Genomic DNA, 10,527 nt, shown 5'->3' on the forward strand with positions numbered 1-10,527 from the left:
TACCTGTGCCCCATAAGCAGCACCAGCAGGATGAAGTTACACTGAAACATATAAGCCGTCAGAAAGTCTTAAATACTACTTTTCTGGTCTTCGTCGCAATTCAGAAAAAGACAAGACTAAAGCTGAGGAGGAGGGTTAGCACCTGCTGCTCCTTTACCTTCGGGAGCCTGCCGGTTCAACACTTAGCATATTCAGTCATGCCTCTGAAACTTGTTATGCGTGCAAATTCGATGTTTTTACATTAGTATGTTAATTTTCCTGTCACGCCCACCTAAAAATATTAGTAGCATAATGTAAACTAACTGCACTTTTATGTTTCTCGCAATATACATTTTTAAAGAAATGTAGCAGCTAGAAGTACTCATTTCAACTCCAAAATACCTTCAAGATAGAGCTCTTAGACTGAAGCTTCGCATCAGCATGTAAAAGCTTTGTATTCCTACAAAATGTTTATATCTGAATCATTCACCTCTGGAGTTAAAAAATAAAAAAAGGAAAGTGATAATGACAATACTGCTATTAACAGGAGTTTGGATGTTTGGGGTGGGGGGGTGTACTACAAAATGTCTACAGGAGAAAAGTGCCACAAAGCCTCAACCAGAAAATTCTTTTTGAAGATTACTGTTTAAAATAGCTTGAGGTACAGCTGCCAACAAATATTAAAGAACTGTAGTGGAACTGTAATGCTTTCACATGGGTAGCAATGAGTGCATCTGTGAGGCTGGCTCTAGGCCCAATATAACAGAATTTTTGTTTTATGTTTGTAGTTTAGTCTTGAACTCAGTTTGCTGCACCTACATATTGAGAAAAAACATTGGAGGAGAGGCAGTTTTGATAAGACTTTTGTCTATACTTGTCCTTCAGGGAAATTAACCCAAAAGCAGTTTGGAGGAAACTTTTTTAAAGTTACTTTTACAGCTATTTAAATGTTAATACCATCTGCTAGCTCATTACTGAGTTACTTTGATGCACGTGGTCAGGTTTTGGTGGACAGGAATGTAGAGAGTGTATTTATTCGTCTGTCAGAACAGCCCAAATAATTTTTCCCTGCCAGGCAAATTAAAAAGACACTTCTTCCTTCAGGCAGAAAAAGACTAGCACTTGCCATAGTTTCTCACAAGAGTAAAATTCTCCTTACAGCTGAAGTGCCAGTGGTCTTCCTGTGGCTTGTTGACCTTCCCTACAGATCAGATAGCTCAAGGTATCCCAGTTGCCACGTAAGTTTGTCTAGAGTCTCACTAGTGCTTGATTTATTCAGCTTAATTGTTGAGGCTAATTTATTACGGGTTCTGTGGAACTTGAAAATGGAGTTCCAGATTCAGAAAAGACCACACATGCTCTAGATAAGCAACGTTTTTATTACAGATTTTTAAGTGACATAATTGCTGCGCATACCTTAAATGTAGACTGCAAAAACTGAAACATCTTCTGAAAGACCACATAGAGTAACAAATGCATATATCTATTGTGAGGAAAACCTGAACATTTAGGAGATAATACAGGGAAGTCATGTGATATAATAAACTTTACAACAGTAAAGAGGTATATCTCACCTTAATCATTTGAAATGTGGTTCCTCTTAGTAATCTTGACGGTTAATCTTCTCATATGACAAAGTCCACAGGTGAAAATCTTAGGATACAATTTTCCTTTTCTAAATTTTAAAAACAAATCTCTTCCACTTCATACTAACCATGATCTCCTCAGAGTATATTTCTCACATTTACCGTTCGAAGTGGGAGGTTGCAGTTCTGCTCCAAGTACAATCGCTTCAAGTCGTTTACTATCTCCTCTTGTTAAAAACTTATCTCTATGATTATCAGGGGCAGATCTCCAATGAGACCTCCTTGATAAAACAGAGTAACAGAACTCTGGACTGTGATATTTTTCACATGCAAACTGAGGAAATGCAAGGGTTTTAATCACTTCCAATCTGTTTAAGCTCCACTTTTCCCACCTGGCCCAGGAGAACATCTTCCCACCCTTACTTTAGCAGTCACCCTAAAGAGGGAGAAGCCATCTCAAAGCATCCTAGCGGAGAGGGGCATACCTTGTAATGGACAGAGATTCCAAGAAGACAGCCCCTAAATGAAGAAGATTGTGATCCATATTTCTACAAAATGTTGTACTTCTTACTGTACTTAATTTCACTAGTCTTCATGTAAGTATTTATAACTTTGTGTATTCACTAATATATGCAAGTCAATTAAAGACACTGAAAAATCTATTCTGGAAATAGACCAGCTGTACTGTTTCTTTGTTGGTTTTTTGTACTCTTCTTAAATGAATTGATTTAATGTAAAACTTGTGATATTTAAATGACTGCAAGGATCTGTTTGGTAAATGGTTTTTCTACCTGTTTTCCACTGGAAGCCCTATGTGACACAACTGGCTGCAGTGGAAGCTTTTGCATTATTGCAACACAAAGGATTTTGATTTCAGGTGATAAAACAAATGCTGATTAGAGGTAATTGCTCCAGACAGCTTTATATTTTTGCTGGGGTAAAAAGTAAAGACAATAAAATAACCTCAACATTTTGATTCTAAATTACTCACATAAAGCAAAAGAGGATGGATGCTTCCACCACTGGAACACATAGTAGTTAGACTTTAAGTGCAATGCTTGCTTCATGCACGCTATCACAAAATGAAAGCAATGCTGGAATGGATATATGAATTGTAGGCAAACAAAAATAAACTCATAATATAAAGTACATATGGTCAAAATATAATTAGAAGTTGTTTAAATCCTGAATATTGACATAGTGGGGGAACATCACTGAACTCTGATTATCATCTCTGTGCACAAATATACTCTGAGTGGTTTTCTAGATGCTGTGGGTATCTAGATGCTGTAAGTTACAATGAGCATATATAAGTATTAACTTTGTCTCTTATAGATAAATGTAAGAAATACAGGTATACAGTTTTGTTTGATCTAGTTTTCCTGATTCTATGCCCAATGCCTCAACTGTAAAACCATCATTACTGCAGTCTCATACACAAATTTCTCTTCCTGAAGACCGCAGTTAATCTTCTCAGACAGCAGTGTGCTACTACCATACCGCTACCACCACCAGGACCAAAGCAACAGGAAAAGCACTAGACCTCTGCTATCTCAGCAGGGCCTGAATTTCTGAGAGGTAAATTACATTTATGCCCTAGAAAGCATACTGCCGATTCCCAGTTTGTCATGCCAGACCTCTTCATCCTTACTACCAATATTGTATGATGAATAAAGAATCAAACATCTTATCATTTGCAATATCCTTTCTTGTGACAGTACAACCTATTGATTTTTTTCTATCCTTCCTCCTCCGTGAGTCTCTATCTTGAGCCCAGTTCCCACACAGGGCATGAGAACACACATTTCTGTACTTGCGAGCATCTTGGGCTCCCCCATGTGTGTGCTGTGGTTTCTGCATGAGCACAGTTACTGAATTGGCTGATGTGCCCTTTTCCTTTTCTTCTTAGTATTCAAGTTTTGTCTCACAGGATGGGTTTTGTTTCTCTTTTCTCTCTGTATATTGTTTTCAGCCTATACCAATCCATTACCAGCAGAGGTCTTTCTCCAGAGATACACAAAGACAAGACAGGTTTATTTTTTATATAAACTGTGACTGTTGCTAAAAGCACAAATGTGTTCTATGTAGGCAGGACATACAGATTTCATTCCTGAATCATGACCAAAACCATGCAACCAGGACCTTGAGACCAGTTTCGGAATTTTCTTTTTTTTTTTTTTTTTTTTTTTCTTAACTGAGAAGATCCAGACATAGCAAAACATAGAGAAGACGCTTCTGGTATTTCAGAGGGTCTTTATAACAGCAGAGGGCTCTGCTGTGTATAGTAACAGTATCTAGTAAAGAACTTAATGAATATACAAGAGAACTAACAGAGATCTGTTAAGATATCCTGTCTTTCTTTATAGAGCAAATAAACTAGTCAGTGACAGCTGTTCAACTATCCTAATACAAACAAAACTATTTTCCTTATGAATGTAAACAAGATAGTAGCTGTAGCTAGACAACTGATTATTAAGATCTACCAGACATATATTTTTCTTGTTATTCTAATTTATTAACACATTAGTTTTGAGTTCTGAAAGTCCAAGACTACTTCTTTTGCATAATTTCAGAGGTTTAATCCAGTACTGAGAAAAAAAACAACAAATACCTTTTTAAGGGTACAGGTATCTCCTCTCTTAAGAGAGTCAATAATCAGTGGCACTTTGCAAGACCAAGCCTCATTTAGAATATGTTTTACATTAATTTAAAACAGAAAATAAAAAAGTTATGCCGTTTCTCTATTTTATGAAAAGCTGCCCATGACTTTGTAAGTGTCTCTTCCTGATTGCTTCTTTTCTTTGCTTTTGTCACAACAGAGTCCAGCTGACCTGAATGGTCTGAGATCTTAGGGTTCTTTCCCCCCTTCACTGGAATGCAGTGAATATGACTGCCACACCAACTTCTTGCACGCTACAGTATTTTGGCGTGCAACTATAATTTTACAAGAAAAAAAACCCCAAAGTGGGTACAATTCACATATCTAATCCACATTAGAGCTGGAGAGAGAAGCACTTCATAAGTTACATTTCTGCTCACCACTACTTAAAATTTGGAAGCATTCTGCTCTCCTGCAGTAGAGTTCCCTGTGAGCTCTGCTGTGACAGCTGACAGCCTCAGGCTTAAGAGCTGACAACATGCAGCAAATTGAAAAATTAAATTCCTAAAATGCTGTGCAACCTTGTGTCAGGAAGGTTATAAAATGCATCCTGATTAAGTAACAACTTCCTAATTACTCAGCTATATTCAGTGGGGTTTTTATTCTTTCCACAGATAAAGTACTATCTAGAGAATTATTAGGTTATATCTAAAATACATGGGTATTCATACCAAGAAGAGAATGTATCAGAGGAAAATTACAAATAATAGGAACAGCTAGTTGATAATATTTGCAATGTTACCATGAATGAATCGAAGTTGTAATGTTACAGTATACAGTATATGGTAAGAGGAAAGTACTCTATAAAAATCAATTCATTATACAGACAAGCTTTAATCCTATATTCTATGATTCTGGTTTTGGCAACTTCAGTAATCACAACAGTTGGCAATACTTAATACTGTTACTATGCTTCTCATCAGTAGATTTTAGGGCAGCTGTAATCTGAGTACCCTCTGAGTCCTTTCACAAGAAATCGAAGTTGTGCCTAACAAGTCCTTTGAGATCCCATTACTCTGAACTTGGGCAAGAACAACATTTAAGTGGTACAAATGTTGGCTTTGATCTCCAAGTACAGCTAAATATTGAGCGTTTCCCAATTACAAAGCATTTAGTTCTTCAAAATGTTGTTACGCGTTGATGTCTTTTGGTTTCAGGAAGCCCACATTCAGGTTGACTTCCTAACTCCAGTTTAGGTTTTGCACGTTAAGAGCTTGCCTGAAAAAAAGACCATGCCACCAGTGTAAGTAAACATGCCAGCTTCTACCAAGACAATGTAACTGCTAGCTATTCCAGACAACTCTGACATAGTTATGAGGCAGCTCAAAATGTTACTGCATCACCAAGCTTCCCAGGTAATCAAGGCCCACTCTTGCTTTACAGTCACTGCAGCACTTCCCACCTCTGCAACTGAATGTCAGCATCGCTTGTCCACCACAATCCGTGGCGACAGTCTAATCAAAGTGAAGCCCCACTTCAGTAAACAACATTTTACATTTTTTTACGAAGTTGTATCTTTTCTATATCTTTACTGTGCTTCCTTCTGTAATCAGAAAGAAACATTTTAATTTCTAGCTCCTGTATTTTAGTAAGTTGCTATATTAGCAATGGAAAAAAAAAATCCTTGAACTTTTCCATTCAGCTGCTTGATTTTACTTGATTCTTAAAGCAAATGTGTCCAATACAGTGACCTTGTCCATATATTTTACAACAATGAGTTATATGATGCTGAAACCCTCCAGGGGTAAAAACTTCGTGGGAAGATCCGTCTCTAATCAAGCTGAAGCACAACCTACAAAATGAGTCTCATGGCCCAGGTCCACAGCATTTTTTAAAAAAGATTTATTTGCTTTGTGAAGCAAGTCAGCTTCAGATGAGATTTTTAAAAGAAGCTTTTATTAAAGTATTAATAATTTAAACTATTTAATGCCAGTAGCAGCTACCATTCCATAAAAAAGGCTTCCAACATTTTATTCTCACATATCAAGCCTTTTTCATGGGAAACTTTATTAAAATCCACATGTTCAGAACAGTTCAGTTTCAACAAAATCATCATTTTTCACTAAAAACCCTCTGAGCAGTTTTATTTTGAATGTAGTGTGTATAAAAAATGCATCGCAAAATAAAATTATGTTATTTTCATAGAGCACCTTTCCAATTAATTCTTATGAAGAGAATTCAATAGACTACTTTACATGTTTCATTTTGGGTTTGTTTTTTGGGTAGGGAGTTGGGCTTTTTTTTTTTTTTTGCTTATCATGAGAGAATGAGAGCTGGTAAACATTAAGATATGAAGTCACTGAACTGACACTTTTTCCACTGACTGCACTGAGCTTTGGACCAGGTCTTAAAGGTTTTATGTTCAGTTTGAAGAACAGTAGGAACAGTAATTTCTCTGAAGATGCTCCTTGTATTCTGAACTGTTACCATCAGCAGTATTCCACAGGAAACAACCATCCTCCATACTTGTACAACACAGAATACAGAAAGGGTTTGCTCTTTTTGCATAAAAAAACACAGTTTTTGTAATGTGGTTTCCATTTACTTAGGGTCCTCAAAGATTCCTAAATATCATTAACAACACTTTGCCATTTTAAGCCATTAAGAGTAGTTTTCTTTCCAGTGCCTTTATTTAAATGAAACAGCAGAAGAAAAACGAATGCCTAGTTACCATGTGCCATTATTGTAATCACAGGGTTTAAACCATGCAACTATTCATGACAAAGCAGCTTGCTGAAGGTCTGTCAAAATGGAAACATGTGACGACAGCAGCTGTTAGTCTGTTGATCAAGGTTTTTTCTCTAACTCTCTGTCTACCTTTCTATGCATTTATGCATTTGCTGTTGTTCTGTATCTCCAACTCCTCACCATCAACATGAAATTCATTATTTTAGCTTCTTATGACTGCAAGAAAACCATCCTATGTCTTTACAACTAAAGATGGAATACAACACGGGGATCAAGGAAATGCCCTTGGTAAGCAGTACTTGAAACCTTCTTTGTCTGGCTTGCCTGAAACGTGTGTTCATATGATTTGTATAGGATACATGAACTGCCTGTTGATTAGGCCAATTGATCACCGCAGGCCAACTTGCAAAAGCTAATGTCGTCTCTGAAGCATATAGCATAAGCCTGTAATTATGCATGCTATCTGCAGTTCAACTCAGGGGGCAGCGGGTAGAGAGAAAGGAAGATTTCCGTAAGTAAATCAAAAGATACTTCATCCTTAATAGGTCATTGCGCAAGATTTTTACAAACATGCATTAACTAATTGCACAGCTCATGAGGTAAGTTTTCTTCTCATATGATATGTAGACATGCCAAGACACAAGTCAAAGTGGCATGCACAAAAACACAGTCACGCTGACATTGGAGTGGAATGCTGACTCTCCTGAAGTCATCAGGAGCTTTGCTGCTAACTTCAAAAAGCAAGAAGATAGGCACAACTTTGCCTCAACATTACAAGTTCATCATACACAATTTGCTTTCCTGAAAGTATCTGTATTAAAATAACATTTGGAGAGATGTTTATCATAATTAAAGCAACAGATACTTTTTCTATAACACAAACACCACTTCATATTACATTGAACATGGAAAGGCTTATTTTCATCCTATTTACTTCCTGTGTGCATTTCTAAACTTAGGAAATTAATCAGACTATTGAATTTCAAGTTTGCATATATTCATTCAAATGTTTTACTAAAAATGTGTGCTTTGGCTTGTACATTGTGTTTTAAGATTGTTTGCCTTATTCCAATGCTGCTGTGCTATGTTACGTGCCAACAAGCAGCACTACAGAATTTGCAAACAAGGTCTGAGGTCTTGCTTGGATTGTCAGCTAGTGGCAGAAACTGAGATTTCAGGCAGCCTGTACCTTTTCTTCCAGGTGGATCAATCAGAGATACTGTGTCAGTGCTGGCTGGAAACTTTCTGCTACACCAGCTGTTTTTTGGGGGCGGACTGGGGGTGGAACAGTAGTGTGTGGACCAAGAGCAAAGGTTAATTTATGTTCTCCCCCTAGCAAAATTAGTGGTTCCAAATCCATTGGACTTTGATTTTTAATAAGCTGGGTAGCATTTCAACCTTGATTTCTAATGAACCCCGAAACACTCACACTCAAATCAAGATGTCTGGGAAGTCTACTTGTATACACTGAATGTAAACCTTAGAATTTAAAGCAAGTTGAACATTTCAGGTGATCTGATTAAAGCCTAATGCAAAATCAGTTCTGGTTTTGGGTTTTTTGTGGTAAATTTGACCTTGACAAGTCTTACCACAGCTTGAAATCTTTTCTTCTGAACTACATTTTATCAAACCTGGGAAAAAAGCACCATGACACTGCTTGTTAATTATCAGTCAAAAAGCCAGATTCAGGTAACACTCAGCTTTCCAGACACACAACTAATGAAAACTTTAAAGGAAAAGCGTCAAAATATACCGGCTGCAAAACTTGACATTTCAAAAGTTAAAAAGGTTTAAAATATGGGGGAAAAAAATCAGTCTGAAGGAGATGCAGACTGCAATGTCCTGAAACAGTTAGTGAAGCTGCAAATAAACAAAAATGTCCTCTTGGAACTTGAATTTCTAACATACAGTGCTCCACTGGGTCATTTTGTCAGCAGAATTTTGGAGGGGGGATAAGCAGGGCCAGACACAGTCTACTCAGCCTTCCCAAGCTGAGCAGCAAACAAGAAAAAACTTTCAGTACAATGACTAGAAATACACAAAATTTAATTCCTGAGTAAAATAAATGAGTTTTCTACACCACCTCAAGACAGTCCCTTCAGCATAAAACCCATCCCATGTCTGTTATTTTGTTAACTATCAATTGACTAAAATTCCCAAGTAGCAATTATTTCTAAAATAGCACAGAGCAAGAGCTAAAATATTGCACTTAGAATAAGGACTGGAACAAATTACTTATGAAACTAAACACTATGGCAAGCAGAAGCATGTTAGAAAGAAGAAATAGGAAAGACAAGGAGAAGACTCAAGATATAATTGTATGGGACAAAATGAAATTAAATGCAGCAAAAGCAGCTTGCTTTCTCTTAATCAACTAAGGAAAGATACCAAAACACACAGAACAGAACCCAAGTCTCAAACCATCTAATTTAGGCACCTAAAATAGGAAGCTGGTTTTCTATATTCTAAGTCAGTGGAGAAAGTAAAAAGAAGGTTCTACAAAAACAGTTCATAAACAAGCCTGATTTACAGCCCAGGCTCTTACTCAGGGAGGTAACATTAGGTCATAGGAATATTCCCGAGTGAATGATCCCTTATTCCACTCTCTGAGCACAAACAAGGAGACTCTTCTGGGCACCCAGGATGGGTAAAACGGGCCTTCTCCTCCCCAGTGGCAGCAAGAAGGCGAGAGTATCTACCTCTCTGCTCCCGAATGCTGCTGCTCTTGTATTTCATGGCAGATCTCCAGTCATTTGCTATGAAAGCTGAACTGAACCCGAGAGATAAAAACATTTTCATCATCTGGAAACAATGAGGAAACTCTGAAAGAGGACCGACTTGTTTCTGTGGGAGGGAAGGATCGGGAGAAAATGCACCGCTGGCAGAGCGACAGCGTGAGGGAAGAGGCTGCTGGCGTTCAGCCTCGCTGCCTGATCTCTACCCCCGACTCGCTCTCTAGCAGCCCAGCAACAGGTGACCCATCTGCAGACCCACGGCCGCACACCAAACCTCACGCCGCATTGCTAACGCCACCGCGAAGCTGGGAAATGAGAGCAGGAGGCGGTTTTGCCCAACGGACCCAGGAGAATCAGCGGGGACAACACTGCGTTTCTCAAACCGCAGAGCAGAAAAACAAATCCAGACAAAGGGAGCGCTCTCTGCCGCGGGCAGGCGGCGGCGTGCGGCGGCATGGCGGAACCCGCCGCCGCCCGCGCAGCAGGAACGGGAGCGGCCGCGACGCACTCCCCGGCCCCCGCGGCTGCGACCCCGGCCCCCCTCCGGGACTCCCACCAAGAGCCGGCTTCGCCATTCCCTTAGGAAACGCCCCTGGATTCGCCCCCTCCCCGGTCCGCCCGGCATCTCCGGCACCGGGAGCGCGCCCCCGACCGCAGGCGGCGGCAGACAATGCGGGACCCCGGGCCGGCCCGGCCCGGCCCGGCCCGGCCCGGGGAGGCCTGTGGGTGCGGTAGTTCCCTGCCCATCACCTGATGCTGTGGGCAGGCGCAGCCGAGGGCCGCAGGAACTACAAAACCCGCCAGGCACCGCGCCTGGCAGTCTCGCTGGTGCAATCCTCACCTTCGCACGCCCCGGGGCCGGGGTAGGCGCTGGCAGGGG

The sequence above is a fragment of the Harpia harpyja genome, chromosome 9 (assembly GCF_026419915.1).
Source record: "Harpia harpyja isolate bHarHar1 chromosome 9, bHarHar1 primary haplotype, whole genome shotgun sequence".
Taxonomy (NCBI): domain Eukaryota; kingdom Metazoa; phylum Chordata; class Aves; order Accipitriformes; family Accipitridae; genus Harpia; species Harpia harpyja.